Source organism: Pleurodeles waltl, chromosome 6 (assembly GCF_031143425.1).
Source record: "Pleurodeles waltl isolate 20211129_DDA chromosome 6, aPleWal1.hap1.20221129, whole genome shotgun sequence".
Classification (NCBI taxonomy): Eukaryota; Metazoa; Chordata; class Amphibia; order Caudata; family Salamandridae; genus Pleurodeles; species Pleurodeles waltl.
Genome location: NC_090445.1, coordinates 2,899,869 through 2,911,940, shown reverse-complemented (window position 1 = coordinate 2,911,940; position 12,072 = coordinate 2,899,869). Strand labels below are relative to the sequence as shown.

The window sequence follows — 12,072 nt, the reverse complement described above, 5'->3', positions numbered from 1 at the left end:
CGCGACGGGTGCAACTGCACCCGTCGCACAGCTTCCACTCCGCCGGCTCGATTCCGAGCCGGCTTCATCGTGGAAGCCTCTTTCCCGCTGGGCTGGCGGGCGGCCTGAAGGCGGCCGCCCGCCAGCCCAGCGGGAATGTCAGAATTACCGCCGCGGTCTTTCGACCGCGGAACGGTAACCTGACGGCGGGACTTTGGCGGGCGGCCTCCGCCGCCCGCCAAGGTCAGAATGAGGGCCTCAGTCCTTAGAGATCCCTGGTAAATGCATTGAGTGATGAACATCAAATAGGGTGTACAGATGAATGTTGTCCCCGTAAGATAACATTACTAATCTGGATCAGGCATTATTTCTATCCTCGTCACCAATGATGTGATATTTCACTCTCTTCTGCCCTGCCCTGCCCTGCCCTGCCCTGCCCTGCCCTACCCTACCCTGCCCTGCCGTGCCCTGCCCTACCCTGCCCCGCCCTACCCCTGCCCTGCCCTACCCCTGCCCTACCCTGCCCTACCCCTGCCCTGCCCCGCCCCTCCCTACCCCTGCCCTGCCCTGCCCCTGCCCTACCCCTGCCCTACCCTACCCTGCCCCTGCCCTACCCTGCCCTACCCCTGCCCTACCCTACCCTGCCCCTGCCCTACCCTGCCCTGCACCGCCCTGCCCTACCCCTGCCCTGCCCTGCCCCTGCCCTACCCCTGCCCTGCCCTACCCTACCCCTGCCCTGCCCTACCCTACCCTGCCCTGCCGTGCCCTGCCCTGCCCCGCCCTGCCCTACACCTGCCCTGCCCCGCCCTGCCCTACCCCTGCCCTGCCCTACCCCTGCCCTGCCCCGCCCCACCCTACCCCTGCCCTGCCCCGCCCTACCCCGCCCTACCCCTGCCCTGCCCTGCCCTACCCAGCCCTGCCCCGCCCTACCCCTGCCCTGCCCTACCCTACCCTACCCTGCCCTGCTCCGCCCTACCCCTGCCCTGCCCCGCCCCTGCCCCGCCCTACCCAACCCCTGCCCTGCTCCGCCCTACCCCTGCCCTGCCCCGCCCTGCCCTACCCTGCCCTACCCCTGCCCTACCCCTGCCCTACCCTACCCCTGCCCCGCCCTACCCCTGCCCTACCCCTGCCCTGCCCTGCCCCTCCCTGCCCTGCCTTGCCCTGCCCCTCCCTGCCCTGCCCTACCCCTGCCCCTCCCTGCCCTGCCCCTGCCCTGCCCTACCCCTGCCCTGCCCCTCCCTGCCCTACCCTGCCCCGCCCCGCCCTACCCTGCCCTACCCTACCCCTGCCCTACCCTGCCCCGCCCCGCCCTACCCTGCCCTGCCCTGCCCCGCCCCACCCCCGCCCTACCCTGCCCTGCCCTACCCTGCCCTGCCCTGCCCTGCCCCGCCCTACCCCTGCCCTACCCCTGCCCTGCCCTGCCCCTCCCTGCCCTGCCTTGCCCTGCCCCTCCCTGCCCTGCCCTACCCCTGCCCCGCCCCTCCCTGCCCTGCCCCTGCCCTGCCCTACCCCTGCCCTGCCCCTCCCTGCCCTACCCTGCCCCGCCCTACCCTGCCCTACCCTACCCCTGCCCTACCCTGCCCTGCCCTACCCTGCCCTGCCCTACCCTGCCCCTGCCCTGCCCTACCCCTGCCCTGCCCCTCCCTGCCCTACCCTGCCCTACCCTGCCCTGCCCTGCATGACACCTGCGCGGTGCCCCTCCGGGGGTCCTCTCCTTGAGTGTTTGTGGTGAATCTGCCGATCCTCCAGCTCGGGGTCACCGCCTGTGGGACCGACCAGTGACCCTCACAGCGTCTGTACATAGATATATGGGCCCGGCCTCTACAGGGCGCCCCGCGCCTGGAAGCCCCCACGGACCTGACCCGATCCCACGGGATAGCGTCGCCCAGGCCCCTCCGATGGGTATCGGCGCTATAACCCCAGCGTTGAGCGTGAAAACACAACCAGTGCCACAAATGCCCTTCACCTGATCCAGTGTCCTGAGTGAAATACATGAGGGTGACAGCCATGAAAATCAAGATCAGGGTTAGCAAAATATAAATAATGTTAGGAGTTATCGCAACACCACACAACTGACCGTTCATCTCATGTCCACTGGCCACACTGACAATGACCTCACGTGGCGCATCAGTGAGGAATGACAACCAGAAGTAACACTGGAAGGTCCCTCCCCCGCTGCGCTATCATTCACCAGACACAGTTCAGGCAGGTCCTTCTCCCCCTACTAGTCGTTCAGCTTACCAGGGTCAGTACTCACCAGTACTCCTCCCCTCACAGTGTAGGCCAGTACGTCTCCCCTCACACAGTAGGTCAGTACTTCTCCCCTCACAATGTAGGTCAGTACTTCTCCCCTCACAGAGTAGGCCAGTACGTCTCTCCTCACAGAGTAGGCCAGTACTTCTCCCCTCGCAGGGTAAGCCAGTACTTCTACCCCTCACAGTGTGGGCCAGTACTCCTCCCGTCACAGGGTAGTCCAGTACTTCTACCCATCACAGAGTAGGCCGGTACTTCTCCCCTCACAGAGTAGGCCGGTACTTCTCCCCTCACAGAGTAGGCCGGTACTTCTCCCCTCACAGGGTAGGCCGGTACTTCTCCCCTCACAGAGTAGGCCAGTACTTCTACCCATCACAGAGTAGGCCGGTACTTCTCCCCTCACAGAGTAGGCCAGTACTTCTCCCCTCACAGAGTAGGCCAGTACTTCTCCCCTCACAGAGTAGGCCGGTACTTCTCTCCTCACAGAGTAGGCCAGTACTTCTCCCCTCGCAGGGTAGGCCAGTACTTCTACCCATCACAGAGTAGGCCGGTACTTCTCCACTCACAGAGTAGGCCAGTACTTCTCCCCTCACAGAGTAGGCCGGTACTTCTCCCCTCACAGAGTAGGCCGGTACTTCTCCCATCACAGGGTAGGCCGGTACTTCTCCCCTCACAGAGTAGGTCAGTACTTCTCCCCTCACAGAGTAGGCCAGTACTTCTACCCCTCACAGTGTGGGCCAGTACTCCTCCCGTCACAGAGTAGTCCAGTACTTCTCCCCTCACAGAGTAGGCCGGTACTTCTCCCCTCACAGAGTAGGCCGGTACTTCTCCCCTCACAGGGTAGGCCAGTACTTCTCCCCTCACAGAGTAGGCCGGTACTTCTCCCCTCACAGAGTAGGCCGGTACTTCTCCCCTCACAGGGTAGGCCGGTACTTCTCCCCTCACAGAGTAGGCCGGTACTTCTCCCCTCACAGGGTAGGCCGGTACTTCTCCCCTCACAGAGTAGGCCGGTACTTCTCCCCTCACAGGGTAGGCCAGTACTTCTCCCCTCACAGAGTAGGCCGGTACTTCTCCCCTCACAGTGTGGGCCAGTACTCCTCCCGTCACAGGGTAGTCCACTACTTCTACCCATCACAGGGTAGGCCGGTACTTCTCCCCTCACAGAGTAGGCCGGTACTTCTCCCCTCACAGAGTAGGCCGGTACTTCTCCCCTCACAGAGTAGGCCAGTACTTCTCCCCTCACAGAGTAGGTCAGTACTTCTCCCCTCACAGAGTAGGCCGGTACTTCTCCCCTCACAGGGTAGGCCAGTACTTCTCCCCTCACAGAGTAGGCCGGTACTTCTCCCCTCACAGGGTAGGCCGGTACTTCTCCCCTCACAGAGTAGGCCGGTACTTCTCCCCTCACAGAGTAGGCCAGTACTTCTCCCCTCACAGAGTAGGCCGGTACTTCTCCCCTCACAGAGTAGGCCGGTACTTCTCCCCTCACAGAGTAGGCCGGTACTTCTCCCCTCACAGGGTAGGCCAGTACTTCTCCCCTCACAGAGTAGGCCGGTACTTCTCCCCTCACAGAGTAGGCCGGTACTTCTCCCCTCACAATGTAGGTCAGTACTTCTCCCCTCACAGAGTAGGCCAGTACTTCTCCCCTCGCAGGGTAGGCCAGTACTTCTACCCCTCACAGTGTGGGCCAGTACTCCTCCCGTCACAGGGTAGTCCAGTACTTCTACCCATCACAGAGTAGGCCGGTACTTCTCCCCTCACAGAGTAGTCCAGTACTTCTCCCCTCACAGAGTAGGCCGGTACTTCTCCCCTCACAGGGTAGGCCGGTACTTCTCCCCTCACAGGGTAGGCCGGTACTTCTCCCCTCACAGAGTAGGCCGGTACTTCTCCCCTCACAGGGTAGGCCGGTACTTCTCCCCTCACAGGGTAGGCCGGTACTTCTCCCCTCACAGAGTAGGCCGGTACTTCTCCCCTCACAGGGTAGGCCGGTACTTCTCCCCTCACAGAGTAGGCCGGTACTTCTCCCCTCACAGAGTAGGCCAGTACTTCTCCCCTCACAGAGTAGGCCGGTACTTCTCCCCTCACAGGGTAGGCCGGTACTTCTCCCCTCACAGGGTAGGCCAGTACTTCTCCCCTCACAGAGTAGGCCGGTACTTCTCCCCTCACAGAGTAGGAAGGTACTACTCCCCTCACAGAGTAGGCCGGTACTTCTCCCCTCACAGGGTAGGCCGGTACTTCTCCCCTCACAGAGTAGGCCGGTACTTCTCCCCTCACAGAGTAGGCCGGTACTTCTCCCCTCACAGAGTAGGCCGGTACTTCTCCCCTCACAGGGTAGGCCGGTACTTCTCCCCTCACAGAGTAGGCCGGTACTTCTCCCCTCACAGGGTAGGCCGGTACTTCTCCCCTCACAGGGTAGGCCGGTACTTCTCCCCTCACAGAGTAGGCCGGTACTTCTCCCCTCACAGGGTAGGCCGGTACTTCTCCCCTCACAGAGTAGGCCGGTACTTCTCCCCTCACAGAGTAGGCCGGTACTTCTCCCCTCACAGAGTAGGCCAGTACTTCTCCCCTCACAGAGTAGGAAGGTACTACTCCCCTCACAGAGTAGGCCGGTACTTCTCCCCTCACAGGGTAGGCCGGTACTTCTCCCCTCACAGAGAAGGCCGGTACTTCTCCCCTCACAGAGTAGGCCGGTACTTCTCCCCTCACAGAGTAGGCCGGTACTTCTCCCCTCACAGAGTAGGCCAGTACTTCTCCCCTCACAGAGTAGGTCAGTACTTCTCCCCTCACTGCTCTTTCATTCATCGCACAGGCCAGTACCTCTCCACTTTAGAGGTAAATCAATACCTCTCACCATTTAGTGCCTAGGAGCTTTTCTCATCCTCTGTGCCTCTGCGTACCTCTAATGGCCTGGAAAGGTCCAGGACCTGCCTTTTCCTTCTTTAATAACCCTGTCTTTCCTTTCGGGGGAAGCAGTGTACCAAAGATGATGGCTGCACTGGCCAACCACGCTAGCCTTGGAACGCCAAAGGCCTCTTGGCGATGAAGCTTAGGCTGAGAGGATGGTCAAAAGATTATGATGAAGAGAGCTCGGTTTAATGTATTTTTCTGAAGGAAAAGTGAGAAACTATCCCCTCAGCTTAGTAGGAAGCTTGTTCCAAGATTGAAGCACACCTCTCAGCTCAGTAGGAAGCTTGTTCCAAGATTAAATTACCCCTCCAAGATTAAAGTATCCCTCTCAGCTAAGTAGGAAGCTTGTTCCAAGATTAAAGTACCGCTCTCAGCTCTGTAAGGGGCTTGTTCCAAGATTAAAGTACCCCTCTCAGCTCAGCAAGAAGCTTGTTCCAAGATTAAAGTACCCCTCTCAGCTCAGTAAGAAGCTTGTTCTAAGATTAAAGTGCACCTCTCAGCTCAGTAGGAAGCTTGTTCCAAGATTAAAGTACCGCTCTCAGCTCTGTAAGGGGCTTGTTCCAAGAATAAAGTACCCCTCTCAGCTCAGCAAGAAGCTTGTTCCAAGATTAAAGTACCCCTCTCAGCTCAGGAAGAAGCTTGTTCTAAGATTAAAGTCCACCTCTCAGCTCAGTAGGAAGCTTGTTCCAAGATTAAATTATCACTCTCAACTCAGTAGGAAGCCTGTTCCAAGATTGATGTATCCCTCCAAGCTCAGTAGGAAGCTTGTTCCAAGATTAAATTATCCCTCTCAACTCAGTAGGAAGCTTGTTCCAAGATTGAAGTATCCCTCCAAGCTCAGTAGGAAGCTTGTTCCAAGTTTAAAGTATCCCTCTAAACACAGTAGGAAGCTTGTTCCAAGATTAAACGCCCCCTCTCAGCTCAGAAGGAAGCTTGTTCCAAGATTAAAGTACCGCTTTCAGCTCAGTAAGGAGCTTGTTCTGAGATTAAAGTACCCCTTTCAGCTCAGTAAGAAGGTTGTTCCAAGACTTGGAGGCCAAGACAATAAAGGATGTGCAACCTGAGATAGTGTTCTGAATTTAGGGACTTGCATGCATGAAGATTTGCTCAAGAAACACAAAGACAGCGAGTCGGTTTTTAAGATTGTCTGGTGCCGAGTCATACCGGTGTTTGAGGTCAAGACACAGGTCTGGTGAGGATTCTTGTACGGGCAACCGATGAAGCTTGAACGGAGCAGGTTTGGCTGAGATACCTGGAGCAGTTTGGACAACTTCTCCCTAGCATGCTGCAGAGTGACTTAGGGGGTCATTCTCACCCCGGCGGGCGGCGGGAGCCGCCCGCCTGGAGGGAACCGCCGAATGACCGCACCGTGGTCAAAAGACCGCGGCGGCCATTCTGGCTTTCCCGCTGGGCCGGCGGGCGACCGCCAGAAGGCCGCCCGCCGGCCCAGTGGGAAACCCCCATCAACAATGAAGCCGGCTCCGAATGGAGCCGGCGGAGTTGTAGGGGTGCGACGGGTGCAGTGGCACCCGTCGCGATTTTCAGTGTCTGCAAAGCAGACACTGAAAATCATTATGGGGCCCTGTTAGGGGGCCCCTGCACTGCCCATGCCAGTGGCATGGGCAGTGCAGGGGCCCCCAGGGGCCCCATGACACCCGTTCCCGCCATCCTCTTCCTGGCGGTAAAAACCGTCAGGAACAGGATGGCGGGAAGGGGGTCGGAATCCCCATGGCAGCGCTGCAAGCAGCGCCGCCATGGAGGATTCCCTGGGCCAGGGGTAAACCGGCGGGAAACCGCCGGTTCCCCTTTTCTGACCGCGGCTTTACCGCCGCGGTCAGAATGGCCCAAGAAGCACCGCCAGCCTGTTGGCAGTGCTTCCTCTGCCCTCTGCCCTGGCGGTTTCAAACCGCCAGGGTCAGAATGAGGGCCTTAATGTCTTGTCAGTTGTCTGTAGATGGCAACTTATTGTGGCTGCAACTATTCCGGCAAAGCTGACTGTTATGTGAAAACGGAGCATCACAACTTCATGATAAATCTGAGACGAGAAGTTTGAAAAATAGGGCGAGAGAGGCCATCCAAACCTGAGGCTCTCCAGTTTGTAATGAAGGAGGAGTGGAAAGTTGCTCAGAATTACCTTTTGGGTGTGGCTGCAAAAAAAAAAAAACAATTTTTAAGAATGTTAAGGCAGCTTATGGTCTCTGACACTCGGAGAGGCTAGAAGGTGATGATGCAAGAGATGAAGGCTGCTGCCACGTCCAATTAAACATGAACACTGAAGCGTTTTTCTCGCATTCTTCTGTGCCTAACTCCATATTCTAAACCTGCATTCACTTCATAGCGCTCTAACACGTATGCCACAGTTCTACGTAGTCCATCGGGAGCAAAGAGGGTTTGCTCATTCATAACTCACACGACACTACAGACATTTTCAGGGTTCATGTCAGCCGCCATCTGAAGATAATCCAGAATGGCTGGGAAGGAATATTCGGTACTTCTAGAAGCACAAAGTGTTATGGTCTGTGTTCTTTGTCGAGTGTATGTGGAGTGTGATGTGGAATGTAAGACAAATGTAAAATGGGCAGTTGAGACGGGCTGTGGAGAAGATGCTCATTTTGATGGTGATCCCAAAACTCTCAATAAATACGCGTGGAGGAAGACTTTCTGCAGAGTTTTTACTTTGTGCCAAGCGACTTTACAACATTGGTGATGACTGGCCTGAAGTGGGGGGGCCCCATCGCCACCCCTCAAGATACACAGAATTGCCACAAGATGTTCTAAAAATGTATTTTACTGGGAATTGCTGTTTTAGATTCCTCTATGAAGAATTGCTTGAATACCTAAGATTAGAAGTTCCTGACACGTGCCACCACCAGACCACTCACGTGGACACGTGCTTTCATCGCTGGACAGCGTGGTGCTTCGACTGAAACACATGGATTACGTCGTGACGTCAGCACGTGCACTTTGGACACTGTGGCTAAGGGAACCAGCAACAATGACACAGTGTGACTGAACGTGCAATAAAACACACACCGCCTGTCCACTCGTAGTCGATAAAAACTAACAACAGTGCAATGTGGGGGCAGTAAGGAGCGCCGTGTTTGAACAATATAAAAAAAGAACAAAGACCCTTCATATGGAACTGATCTGATTTCATCTTCAGGTGATTACGGTTGAACCTCTAGAGGGTTTCAGGACACCGGCCACAGGAGAACTCCTGCAAATAGTTGTCAATGATCCGAGGATTTCAGTGGAATAACTCATGCTAAGATGAGTTAGAGAACCCACTGGCCAGCACCAGGTGTACTTCCTACAGTGACTACACTGGAAGCGTAATGTTGAGGAACTATTCACAACACCGGCATCCATACGGCGTAATACTGTGTTAACTTTTTACTCTGTTATTACATCAGCTTTTTCAATCTTCTGTTTTAGTTTGTTGTATTATCTCTTATTCCTTCGACGGCGGCAGCGAGCATGTCTCCACCGCCTGCTTTCCTATCTGAAACTGTGAACTTCTGATAGCCACTGGGCTGAAAATGCTCCCCATCAAGGAAGAAGGGAGTCTTGCTGCATAATCTGGGAACTGAAGGAAGGAACATTTATAAGGATGGAAGAACTTCCTTCAGGTAATGCTGATGGTGGACCGATGGTGGACCGAGGGACACTTAGGCCATTAAATTGTTGGACGGACATTGGGGGCTCAGAATCCATCTAGTGCCGGGGTGCCATCAATTATTTTGCAGAACTCAAGCTAACAATGTAGAGCTGGGAAACGATGTTGGTACCCTCAGAACAACAGCACGTACATGTGAACTTGGGGAACTCACAGACTCATTGATAAGAGGTCAGCTAGTGAGGTGTACAAACAACCCAGGGCACAAGAGAAGCTCGTTACCAAGAATCCCTCATTGAGAGAAGCCATTGATGCTCTGGAGGGGATGGATCAACCTCCAGTGGGTTAAGGAAACGAGGGCACACTGGGTTGATAAAACAGATGGTGTGAGTGCAGCACTACCGGTTAAAGGGATTTAGAAGGATGAGGGTGAAGCGGTGCCGGGGTTAGGATGGAAAATTCAAAGTCCTGACCTCGTAAAGAGTCAGGGATAATGCATTTTAAATGTGGCAATCCAGGTCACACAGCAACCAGTTTATATTAATTCACAAGAATGTAAAACAAGTGGAAAAATAAGTAATTCTGCTTGCGTGTGCAAGACTAGTGAGGTGCAAACAGTTGATTTATCAAGTGATGATTCTGCGCGTATGAGAGGCATGTGTGGGGGAAGAATCTTTCCACCGTGCATCAAGCGACAGCTCTGTACTCCACGCAGGCGAATGCCTTGTGGAGTCTATGAATAGTCTGGTTAAATCTGATCTTCAGATGGCTTCTGATCGCAGGGTGACCTTCAACGAGGCACTGATTGAGATTTGTGAACACATCATTTCACTCCTAATAGTGTTAGTAGCTTGTTCCCATTTATGTGCCTTCAATAGTGAACGCCAGAATCTAAACTGAATTCACTGCGGATGAGAAGAACTTTTGCAGAAAGCGGAAGGAAGGAGACTGGAGAAGTGAATCTCTGAGAAATGGAAGCGTTGTCAGATAAGGAACAAGGAACGCTCTGATAACAATGTCCTGTGGGGATGAAGAGTGGTTGGTTGGTTAGAAGGTTTATGTCAACAAACCTGGATGGGCAAGAAAGGAGGGGATCAAAGTTTGTGAAGGGTAATATGGGCAAGCGCAGACATTTTTTCAGGGGGGGAGGGGACACCTGCTGTGACCCTCCACCACGGTCCGCGACATCCCGGACTGTTTTTGGTGGGGGCTGCAGCCGTACTAGTGCAGGGAGCATAACTCTACGGCATCTGTAGTGTTACACCCCAGTGCAAGCCTGCACACCCGGATGTACCTAAATCCCCTTGGTCAACCCCAGCCTACTCCTCCCTCCCTCCCTCCCCTGTGGATGCCCATGAAGAGGAATGAGGTTGTGCTGGACTCGAGTGAAGGTTGGAGTGTGTCCAGGTTGGCTCAAAAGTTGAGACTTGGAACATTTGTCTGCCACGATTGAAGTGGGACCCATGCTTGAGCACTACCACTTACTTCGGAGGAGCAGCCAAGTCATGAAAAGCCTGGGATATCATTGATGGATGGAACTTATGCTTGTAGGGATTCTGTGCTCAATCCAACTAAGCAAAGACCCAACACAGGCACCTCAAAAACGTACCCACCACCTGGGACCATCCTCGACCCAGTTACAGCTGATCCAAAATTCAGAACTCTTGCCAACCCAATCCAAACAGATTCTTCAGGCCAGTTTATAATCTCCTTCTCCTCATCTCCAAACAATCCTTGAGAGCCCAGCTAAGTACCCAAGAGCGCCTGAATCAGGAAAACAGAATACCTTTCTCTAGAGAACCTAAGCACCGCCATCTTTGCATTTATCCAGAGAAAAATGTTTCCCTCATTATAGAAGACCACTACAGCAGCTCCATCCTCACTATTACAGACACCTTAGCCCCAGTCTCTAAAAAATATTTAAAAAGTAATAGCAAAAACTGGTTCACCCAGACCTTAGTAGTAGAGAGACAAGCTGGTACTCCTAACATAAAATGTTAATTAATGCCATAAACCACTCTAGTGAAAAATTTTAAAAAATCAACTGCACACAGATCCATCATAGTACGGAATAAGCACAGATACGAGTCACCAAATATCAAACCAAGAAACATTTTAGCATTCTTAAAGCCCAAACTAAGGATGTTTGTAAATCTGACCAAGTCCCAGCGGAGTACGGTGCAGACCTCAACTACTTTAAGAAAAAGACCAAGGCTATCAGAAAGAGAAAAGGGAATTGCTTCCACAGGGATTACCCACGCCACTGCTGTGTTAACCGAGAACACATGGCTCCCTCTCCAAGGACAATGTACATTCAGGCCAATGTCTATACTTTTAAAAGTAATAAGACCCAGCCCAACTCACTGCCTGAAGAAGAGGCTGCTTTAGATACAAACTGTCAACCCCTAGAAAGCAAACAATGCACAAAGACTTCCACCTTCTATCACTCCTCCTCTGGTCTCACCACAATCGAGAACAGACCCATCAATAGAAGCCCATCTGTACCGGCTCGAAATGATTTCCGTGAACTCCCTTCTCGTCTCCAACTCTGGTCTTACCAAGATCGAGAACAGACCCATCTATAGAAGCCCATCTGTACAAGCTCGAAATGATTTCCGTGAACTCCCTTCTCGTCTCCAAAACTGGTCTTACCTAGATCGAGAACAGACCCATCTATAGAAGCCCATCTGTACAGGCTCAAAATGATTTTCGTGAACTCCCTTCTCATCTCCAACTCTGGTCTTACCAAGATCGAGAACAGACCCATCTATAGAAACCCATCTGTACAGTCTCTAAATGATTTCCGTGAACTCCCTTCTCGTCTCCAACTCTGGTCTCACCAAGATCGAGAACAGACCCATCTACAGAAACCCATCTGTACAGCCTCTAAATGATTTCCGTGAACTCCCTTCTCTCCTCCAACTCTGGTCTCACCAAGATCGAGAACAGACCCATCTATAGAAGCCCACCTGCACAGCCTCGAAATGATTTCCGTGAACTCCCTTCTCGTCTCCAACTCTGGTCTCACCAAGATCGAGAATAGACTCATCTTTAGAAGCCCATCTGTACAGACTCAAAATGATTTCCGAGAGCTCCCTTCTCATCTACAACTGCATGGACTACCTACATGGCAAAGCACACTGTATATATTGAACATATATTTGATTTGACCCTAGCACCTACCTCATGATTGTCAAAAGTCTTATCCAATTAATTTGTTAGGAGTCTGTCCTAGTACAGCTCACACCACCTTTATTTCTGGATACATAAATATTTATTCTCTCTACTCATATCATATATAAAGAGTGCCCTTTTGGATA

At 53.6% G+C, this 12,072-nt stretch overlaps 1 protein-coding gene across 2 annotated transcripts in view; it reads right to left on the bottom strand.

Annotated features, from left to right (window-relative positions):
* The window catches only part of PIP5KL1 (phosphatidylinositol-4-phosphate 5-kinase like 1), a 294,458-nt gene that overhangs the window by 44,239 nt on the left and 238,147 nt on the right, over window positions 1–12,072 (bottom strand). The window lies entirely within an intron of this gene.